This window comes from Bidens hawaiensis, unplaced genomic scaffold, assembly GCF_021521415.1.
Source record: "Bidens hawaiensis isolate Kalapana, Puna unplaced genomic scaffold, B.hawaiensis_p1.1 tig00041626_1, whole genome shotgun sequence".
In the NCBI taxonomy this organism is placed as follows: domain Eukaryota; kingdom Viridiplantae; phylum Streptophyta; class Magnoliopsida; order Asterales; family Asteraceae; genus Bidens; species Bidens hawaiensis.
The window spans coordinates 25,870-37,253 of record NW_027497357.1 but is presented as its reverse complement, the minus strand read 5'-3'; positions in this window follow the sequence as shown (position 1 = coordinate 37,253).

The following is an 11,384-nucleotide window of genomic DNA, read 5'->3' as shown; positions in this document are numbered from 1 at the left end:
GTTACAACTGAATGTTGATTGAATATGTTTTGAATATGTTTCAACTGAATGTTGAGTGAATATGTTTTGAATATGTTTCAACTGAATGTTGATTGAATATGTTTTTGAATATGTCACTGTTTGAAGTTAACTGATAGGTGCTTAAGTAAATATCTGTGCAATTTGTTTGAAATTGATGATAATTCTTGACTATCAAGTTAACTGATCTGATGTTATGATAAGTAGTTTGATCTGTTTGGGTGAAATTGAATGCTTATCTGATGTCATGAGTAATCACATGTTTATGGTTACTTGAATATGTTATCTATCTGATCTTCTGATGTTGTTAAGATAGGATAGACATTGAATGTTAGTCTAGTCTATTTTCTTGATGATGTTAAGAATGATTAAGATTTGATTATGTGATGCAACTGTTTATGTCAAAATGTGTTTTATGTCAAAATTAAGTGATTCAATGAATTTTATAATGAATTTTGCATAAATACCTTATTTTGGTGAAAACATGAGCAAGTTGATTAATGGTCAAGAGATATGATAAGATTATTCAGTTCAAGCTTTAAAGAAGCTTAAAAGAAGGATTTTTTTTCGAAAAGTCTCAAGTAGTTATTTTTGCTGAAAATTATGTCATTTGCCCAGTTGGAAGGATATGCACTTGTGTATGTGTGGTCCTTAAATCTCTACAGATTCAAAGGATAGCCATTGACCTGAAAACTGAATGCATTTGGGGCAATTATGACTTGTTTCTTATACCTTCACTTAAAACTATGACAATAGCTTTGACTTTGAAAGGACATATATTCACATGTATGTTTGGTCCTGTTGACCACTTTTGGTCAAACAGGATAGCCATTAACCTGACAATGAAGAGATATTGTGGTGATTGAATATTAAACTGTGTTTATTGGGAAATGATAGTACATTGACTACTTAGCTGATCATATGGAATTAATAGGCTAAAAAGACCTTAGTATAGTCATTAACATGTATGGTTGCTTTCCCATGGTGATGTAAAATCTAAGGTGATATAAACATAATGAATATGCTAATCTTTATGTGGAGATGCATAGTTGTCTTTGCATGTCTTAAGATAAATCTCTTCGAATGATATGGCAGAAAAGTGATTACCCAGTCATACACGAGCCTGTTGTTATTTGATCAAACAAAAAATGAAACATCTTTAAATATGACAAAGAACATACTTTTAGAAAATTTGAGAAAATATCAAAAACAAGGGGAAGAATGAATAAATCAACCAAAAGTTGATAAGTGTTTTAAATATTTTATCAAACAAGAGGGTTACAACAAGAACTACAAAGATGTTGGCAAATTCTGTCTCATCTTGAATGAAAGGCATGTTGCTAACTGTAAGTCCAATGTTCAACCTCTATATATGTTTGAATCCAAAAATATAAAAATACAATAAGTTCTGTCATACAAAAACTATTTTTGACCAAATACAGGAGGTTGGAGTCAAATAGGGGTGATCTGGGGAAAGCCAAATAAGCTTTGAGAAGAGATATGAGGCATCATAGCACAGTGTTGACCATTAATGCATTATGATTTAAATGAACCTAAATCATATCACGAAAGAGATGAAATTCATGCTAAGTTTATACCTGCTGTTAACCTATCTATGTTGTCATAATAATGCTGAGAGTGAAGCATTGAGATAGCTATTTAGTCAATATGATCCCATTCTTGAGATCTTTTCAGTAAATGGAAGAAATTGTTTTGAAGAGAAATATAACTGAAATTTGATCTCTAAATGCACCATTTTCTCTTAAACTATGATCTAAAAGGAAAAATATATTTTGACAAAGTGGTTTAAGTCAAAAAGTGTTGCATTTTGCCTAAAATAGTGTTTCGGGTAAGGTTTGATAATTTTCAACCTTTCCGAGTAAGCTTAGTCATTTTTGACTTGATTATGTGTGAATATGTTGTTTCGGGTAAGGTTTGATACTTTTTAACCTTTCCGAGTAAGCTTAGTCATTTTTGACTTGATTATGTGTGAATATGTTGTTTTGGGTAAGGTTTGATAATTTTCAACCTTTCCGAGTAAGCTTAGTCATTTTTGACTAACTTTATGATTTTCGGGCATGCTTTGAAGTGTTTACACTTTCCGGGTAGAGTACACTGTTGTACTCATTTCCCGAGCAAGCTTGAAGTCTTGAGATGATTATGAGTTGTTATAGCTAGCTTTTAACAAGAAATTCTTGTTCGAGCAAGCTATGCATGTTATATGCTGATTGTGATTCCAAGCAAACTTTGTGAACTTAAGTTAGTACACCGAGTAAGCTTTGTAATTTGTGTGAATATGTTGTTAGGAAAGGTTTGTTAATCTTTCCGGGCATGCTTAGATATTACTATTTAAGTTTGTCATTTTTCGGGTATGGTTTGACATGTTGAAATACCTTGAGTAAGGGCATACCTGATGATTGAATGTGATTATCCTAGCAAGCTTAGTGCTAACATAGGATTTTCGGGCAAGCTCTATGAAATTTTGAGACTATAGCACACTTAAATGTTTATGTGTTTTTAATTTCATTCCGAGCATGCTCTGTGATATGTGTGTTTATAATTTCTTTGAAATTACAAGTGTTTTCTGGCAAACTTTATTTACCGGGCACACTTTATATTTCGGGTACACTTGTGTTCCTTCAATATAATTGGTAATTTCAAAAGTTAACCTTCCGAGTACACTTTGCTTCCGAGCACACTTTGCTTCCGAGCACACTTTGCTTTCGAGCACACTTTGTACTATATGAAGGTTATTCGGGTATACTTTGCATAAGATTGTTGTTCAGGCACACTTTACATCAGAAAGGTTGCTCCGGCACATTATATTTTCAAGCATACTTGAATGCATGTGTTACTTGATTGAATATGTTATTTAGTATGATAAAATTGATTATGATTTTTATTAGGGTTTATGCTAGATAAGTTTTAATTTGAAATTGAGAAATCTATATGGGTGTCTTAATTGATTCCTAGTAAGGATGTTTATTTGATGATTATACTTGATTATTTGCCTTGTGATTAATTTCTCAAGAAATCTAGTATTTCGGGTAAGCTTTCTTCATTATGTCGTAACTTTAAATTAATTTGCTTGATCGAGCAAGGTTTATAAATAGAAGAATTCTGGCAAACTTTGTATATTCAAAATGAAAATTTTCCAAGCAAAATTTGACCGGGTAAGGTTTGTAAGTGGAAGTATACCGAGTAGACTTTGGATATATTAATCTTTCGAGTAAGGTCTTATAAACTTAAATGAAATTAAATGTTTTTAATATATCAAGTGGATAATGTTACTGGTTGACAGCTAATAATTCACAAAAGGACAAAGAGCATTTAAAACCCACTTTCAAAAGGTATAAAAGAGGGAGTTAGGCAAATTTTTCAACGTTACTTTTTCCTCTCTCTTTCCTTCCACTGCAACTGCTTACCCGCAAAGAATCCAAACCCTAACTTGAATTAGCCCTCTAATTCCGACTCGGTAAGCATTAATAATGTGTTTACCGATCACGATTAGACTATAATGGGCTTTGATTATGTATCTGATTACTAATACTCTGTTTATGTGTTTAGCTCATTGATTTGTCGAAGAACAGGTTCACGAAGATTTCTTTCTTTCTTCTTCATTTTTATAACTTGAAATTATCTAAAGTACTGAACTTTATGGCTAATTTCACTTTGAATATGTTTGATTATGTGATTCAGGTATGGCAGAAGAAGAATAGCCAAAGTATTTCTTTGAAAAGAAACATAATATGTGTGCACTTCTGCAAGTCACACCTGACAATGAGCCTGTAGCACCAATGATCAGATGGATGGCTCGATCAAATGTCAACTTTGCTCTTACTGAAAATCCTGTCATCTACAGAAATCACTCACTTGATTTCTGGAGATCAACAGAACATGTAGAAGACATCAATGGGAAAAGAATTGAAGCATCCGTTGCTAGTCAGGAAATACATGTGACAGATACAACCTGATTATGAAGAATTCTTCACAACACCACCTACATCACCACATACTGAAACTGACCTTCTTACCCTAATGAAAGAAAATGTTGAGTTGAGAAGAAGGAATGAGGAAGTAACACAGGAGAATGTGATCTGTTAGAGAAGTTGGTGCAGGCAAACTTGAAAATTCAAGCCTTGGAGCAGGAGGTTGAGAAGACCTCAGCTGCCCCAAATCAGGGGGAGAATGATTCTATGCCAACTGTCTCAGGTGTAGAAGGTGAGAATGTGAATGCATTGAATATGATTATGAATGTGTATGGAGATGGAGAGGAGAGCAGTGAGGAGAGCAGAACTGAGGAAGATACTAATTCCTTAGCTACTGTTGTACTTACTGATGTCACTGATCCATAAACTGAAGAATTCATTGATGAAAATGCTGCTAATTAGTAATATCATTAACGATATTACTAATTAAACTTGTTATTTTTATATGTGCAATTATTATTGGATACTTTAAAAGTCCAGATCTTTTAACCTATTTTATAAGTTCATAACAAGTCAAATCTTACTTTTCAATAAAGAGTTCTTCTTCCATTTTGGAAGAATCTTACTTCATGATTCAAGTATGTTTCTTTTCAACAAAGTTAAATATGAACTTTTAGAAGATTCTATTCTCTATAATCAATCACTTTATATCATTCCTATATTTATCAATTTCTAATCAATCATTCAAATCACAAGATTATGAATTTTATGAATTTTCTAAGTGTTGTTCTAATAAGGTTTCCTATTATAGTAACTTTTAACATTTGATCATTCTAATTGATTTAATTCTTCCACTTTGATTTAGTACAATTCTAAGTTTAATTCATTCAATTAGTTTGATAGGGTTTCATGCATCCTAAGTATTATATTCCCATTTTATTCTTTCAATTTATTATTCAATAAAGTTTCTATATCATACATCCTATCTTATTTTAAGTTGCTATTAATCTCATATTGTTTACATTCATTACAAGTATTCCCTTCAAAATCCAAATTTCAACTTTTCTTAAACTAAAGTTTCCTTATTTAGTAACTTTAACAATCTTTGTTAACCTTCAATTTCCAACTATTAATTATAACATGTAACCTATATCATTTACAATTAAATCATTCCATATAACGATCTTTTTATTCAAAAATCCTATTCAAAACCCATTAATTAATCCAAAACAAAAAATCCCCAAATTTCAATTATGAACTTTTTCTTGTTTTTGTTCATCTCCAACAACAACTTTTCACTAATCAAAGTCCATACTAACAAGTTAAATATCAATAATCCATCCACATTTCACTCTAACAAACCCTAACATGTGTGTGTGTGTTAATATTTGAATTTGTGCTTATGTGTTTGTGTTCAAGGGTATTCGGCCGAGCCTATTTGAGGGATAGAGAGAGAGAGGGAAAGGTAACGTGTTGAGTTGGAAGTAGACTGAGTGGTGGATGCCTCTAGATCTTTACAGCACACCATGTTCTTGAAGCTTGTAATGATTGGCATAAGGAGTTGGAAGAATAGGATTGGAGGGTTTGGGAGGTGGGGTGTTGTGTTGTCCAAGGGGTGTCGGCCAGGGGGTGTATGAAGGGTCTTTGTTTAATAACTAGATGATTCCGATTAATCGTTTAACATATTGTGTGATTTAAATATCCAAACGGATCCCGGTTTCAATAATTTTTGTTAGATTTTGAACGAAATCAAATTCTTAAAAATATGGACCATAAAACCATTTTCTTGGAAATAGTTTGTGTGGGGTCTTGTCCGGGTCCTGTACTGGCTCGTGTTTATTTATTTTTCCAGTTTTTGCGATTTGAGCCTTCCTAAATTATGTTTTTACACTATCTCACATGTTTTTGTATATATTTTGAATTTTGAGATTATTTTATTGTCCTAATGATTTATTTACTTACTGGCTCACTGCCCGAAGTTTTTTCACTTTTTTCCCTTTGTTGTACCGAAGTTTGGACTTTTTGTTGACTTTACAAGAAATTGAACTTTAATAACGAGAGATTTTATTAATGAAATGATATTAGGATGGTAAACGTGGTTACATTAACGAAAATTTTTGCCAGATGTTACATGCAGAGGAGACCGTTGTCTGCTTCTTACACAACCTTCAGAGTTGAGTTCTATTCATGATGTTTTCTAAGTATAGAATATGAAAAAGTGTATTACTGACAATACGAAAATAGTACCACTAGTAGAGGTGCATATAAAAGACAAAATAAACTTTGTGGAGGAACCCATGGAAATAATAGACGGAAAAATCAAACAGTTATGACATTACAAAACTCTCTGGTTAAAGTTAGGTGGAACTCACAACGAGAAACCCATGGAAATAATAGATAGAAAGACCAAATAGTTACGACATGACAAAATCTCTCTGTTTAAAGTTAGGTGGAACTCATAACGAGGACCCGAATATACTAGGTAACGTACGGATGAATACCAAAAGATATAAGTACACACATATTTTCTCTAAAAACGGCTCAATTGGTACATCGAATTTCAGGGATGAAATTTTTTCACCGGGGGAGAATGTGACATTCGTGAAAAAACAAGGTATACCTTAGCTATTAAGTAACGAGTAAACGTTAAACCGAATAATATTGATTATGACACAGATATATCAGGGGATCATATATGAGTAATAAATGTATAACAGTAGCTAAGATAATGACATTAATGCCCTAGTATGCAAAAAACTGGTTAAATGGAAAGATTTCCGTTTAACGATACGCTATGATATTTAACGTAAACGCTTGTACCAAAACAAGCATTGTATCATCCGTCAAACCGAAATAGACTTATGAAATACTTAGTTAAGATGTTTTAATTAAATTATAAAAATATTTTTGATTTTTACAACAAGTTAGCGTGTTTTCTTTAATTTTAAAAACTAAGCCGAAAACGCGCATTTTTGCATACCACACTCAAACAATTTGTTTTTACCAAAAAATCAAACACGCACTTAAAATTGACCCGATATATATTGTGACAATCGTCAATTTCAGGTTAACCCCGTTAACTCAACTCCGTCAATTCAAACTTTAAGATCGTTGAATCTATAACGCACACTTCATTACATTTAAACTAGGGTTTAAATGACGCTTAACACTTACTACATGTGTAGTCTTTCGAGATTTGCACCGAAACGCAAACGAGTTGACGCGAACGATTGATAAATAAACGACAAACGTCAAAACACTAATTATGTGATTATTATGTGTTAGATATATGTGTGTTACTTGATTGTTATGTGGAATGTTAAACAAGAAACAAGAACCAACTAGTTTAGGCTAGAGATGTAACACTTGAAAGATTAGTGGCTAGAGTGTAACTTGTATTATTATAAATATAACCTATTCACAAAACCCTAACCCATTCACCCCCCCCCACCCGATCGCCTCTCTCTCTCTCCTTGTTCTTCACGGCTGCCGTCCACCAAGATCACACATACACACATCAAATCAAGAGATTAATCCAAGAACTAGGTGCTAGGAAGGTATACTTGATCACCTCTTACCTCTTTGTTGTTTAATTTTGATGTTTAATGGGTTGTGTGTAAACCCTAATTCGGCCGATCATGTGTATGTATGTGATTAATATGATTGTTGTTAGTTGGATAACTAGATTGATGTTGTTGCTTGATTGATTGTTATCTTTGATTTGAGTTAAAATACAAACCCTAATCTTGTAGGTATGGTGTAATTGATATGCATGGATAGTAGTTATAGTGTCTAGAGGGTTATATGGATGCATGATAGTTCATAGATTGTTATTATGTTGAGTTTTGATGTGAACAGATTCTGGACAGAATGTATATATGATGTTTAAGTGACTGTAACGAAGTGTAAACGTGAAAATTGATTGAGATTGTGGGTACTGCAGTAAACTAGGTTGAGTCTAGTTTCTATAAAGTATAAATTCGTAATTTTTGGATAAGTGGAAGTATACTTTTATGATTTTACAAAAACGTGATGCAAAGCTGAGCTGTTAGACCTGCTGTTAGGTTATGTTGTAAATGTTATATCTCATGAACTACGAGACCAATTGGGTTGGTTCCACTTCTGGAAGTTGACTCATTGAGTTAGGAACCAAACCCAAGTGGTCTTGCATTTATTGGATTTTTCGTTTAATGGGAATTGCAAATAACATTCTGTTGCACATGAATCTGACTGATATGAGTTTGCTGTAATGTTTTGGTCATTATAAGAAAAATATGTGGAATAAAAATAAGATAAAATATGTTCTGGAAACCTAAGATATGTATGCTTCTGTGGTAATTTTTGGTGAATTAATTGAGACGTTATGATCGGTGAACTAGTGCAATCTTTCAAGTAGAAATTCTGTCATAACGAAACTAGCTGCTGAGTTGTGTAGGAATGCATGAAATATGATAGTTTTTATATAATTGTTGTATTTTGACCAAAATACCCTTGCGGGGAATAGTTGTTAGTTGATTGCCATGAATTGACCAAATTGCCCTTATGGGGAATAATGGTTAGTTAGTCTTTGTTTGTTGACCAAAATGCCCTTACGGGGATAATTGCTAGTAAAGTATGTTATTAGTACGTGACACGAAAGTAATTGCTCACTCATGTATCGTATCACAATTGTACTTGTTTAAGTCACACACAATTCACAAACGAAACACGAAATCTGTTACGTGCATAGGTATTATGTGCCGAGTCTAGAGACTCGTTAAACGTACCGATACTTAGAAAATCTCTTTGTTATTTAGAACGCTAGAGAGTTTCTACGACGCACATCACTTGGTGATCTAGATCGGGATATTCTTCGCAAACAGTGAGTTTCACTTACCCCGCTCTTTGAACTGTTTTCAAACGTTTTTCACATGGGGGAGATAACATACTCCGATAAACGTATTTTTCTGAGATAAACGCATATTTAAGATTTTGTTATAAATTATATATCACTTGTAAAGGCTAAGCGGCAAACGTAACATTTGAAGTCCCACACATCGGACCGGTTAATATTTGGAATAGCGAGTCACTGTTGAGTAGTACTACTGGGTTTGACAAACCCCACCCGACGCTAAGCTCAACTGGAGGTTGTGTGGGTGTAATTTTGGCTAACACTTACCATGGTCTGGATTGACCTGGTGACGGGCACTTGATAAACAGTCAGCTTCGGTCGCGAACCACTTAGCGATACTTGTTGTATAGATTAGCTACCTATCGATATATAATTTGACATAACACTATCTGTTAATGCAACACTTAAACGTCGTAACGGGGTTACGCAACACTTAAACGTCGTAACGGGGTTACGCAACACTTAAACGTCGTAACGGGGTTACGCAACACTTAAACGTCGTAACGGGGTTACGCAACACTGAAACGCCGTAACGAGGTTACGCAAAATGCTAAACGATTTATCTTATTTAACTTGTGAACTCACCAACCTTGTGTTGACACTTTTAGTATGTTATTCTCAGGTAGCCGAGGCGGGCGCGCGGTTTAGGAGCATGCATTAATTGAAAACATCTTTATTCTGCAAACTTAAATTTAACAGTTACATTTGGTTTTAAGTCGTCCTGCGTGACGCAACTTTTGAATTAAGGTTTTACGCTTCCGTACTTACTTTCATTTAAACGTTTTTCTTTGGTTTGATTATAACTAATGATTCCGATCCTGCCAGTTCACACCCTCTGACGGTAAAACTCCGTTAGTGGATTTTGAGGGTGTGACAGATTGGTATCAAAGCCATTGGTTATAGCGAACTAGAAGCTGCATGCATGCTAGACTATAACCGCGACGACCCATTAGTTATAATGATACGCACTGCATAGGTTTGTGTAGTCTTGAAATCTTATTTCTTTACCTCCTTCACTCATACGCGCGCATATACACGGCTTACCTGTAGGAATGTCGACGCCACCCTCATCATCATCCGATTCGATGACGCATGCTCACGGGAAGGAACCGCAGTTACCTACTGCCTCGCCACCCCGTGTAGTCCCGGAACTCGAAGCTCCTTCACCGAAGAGGTACCCGCCTATCCGGAGGCCTGTATGAAAACAACGTTAGTTGGGATTGGTACCCCAACATGATCAGACGTATGGTCTACCGTGAACAAGTTCCCCCATTGCCTCACCCGAACCACCCTGCTTACCCTAACACTCTACCACCCATAACCGAACCTGTGGAGCGAGTTCTCGCAGCTTTCGTTTCTTGTTTGGAGCGTGATGTGGGTTACATGCGCTACACGAGAGAGAACGTTTCCAGATTGTTAAAAGACGAAACCGAGAATAAGGAGGAGATTGCCCGCATGGCGGCGGCAATGAAAGATATGCAAGGGGCTAGTGATCAACAGATGAAGGTTATGATGAAGATGCGGAAAGATAGGTCACCAAGCGAAAGAATGTAGAGGAGACCTTGCGGCAAAGGGTGCTCCTAAGCCACCAATGACAACTAAGGGGTGCTTTGAATGTGGGCAAGAAGGTCATTTCCGGAAAGATTGCCCCAAGCTGAAACAGAATGACAACAATGGGGGTAATGGAAGTGGCGGTAATGGTGGAGGCAATGGCAAAGGAAGAGCGTTTGTGATTGGATCGGGTCAAGCCCGCAATGATCCGCATGTGGTGTCTGGTAAGTTCCCTGTAAACGATTGTTTTGCTTCTGTTTTGTTTGACACTGGAGCTGATAGGAGTTTTGTGTCGAAAGCCTTTAGCCAACTTTTAGACCTTACTCCAACCCCGTTAGACGCTAAGTTTCCTGTTGAATTAGCTAACGGTAAAACTGTAATAACAACTCATATACTTGCTGGATGTAAGTTGAAACTGTCAGGTCATGTCTTTGACATCGACCTTATTCCTTTTACGCTTAGTAGTTTCGATGTCGTTGTCGGCATGGACTGGTTATCCGAGAACCGAGCGGAGATTATATGCCACGATAAGATAGTCCATATTACCACCCCTTTCCGGCGAGATCATTTCGGTCCGAGGCGAGAGAAGCGGCATGACCACCAGCGTCATTACCCTTTTGAAGGCACAGAAGTATCTACGAAAGGGTCATCCGGCAATTTTGGCGCAGATCGTTGAGAAACCCGCGGAGGAGAAACGAATTGAAGACATACCGGTTGTGCGAGACTTTCCGGAAGTTTTCCCGGAGGATTTGCCCGGACTCCCTCCTATTCGTCAAGTCGAATTCCAAATCGAGTTGACACCCGTTGCAGCACCCATAGCACGAGCCCCGTATCGACTCGCACCGGCGGAACTTCAGGAGTTGTCCACTCAGTTGCAAGATTTGTTGGATAAAGGTTTTATCCGACCTAGCTCATCGCCATGGGGAGCCCCTGTCATGTTTGTCCGAAAGAAAGACGGGACTTTCCGAATGTGCATCGACTACCGGGAGTTGAAC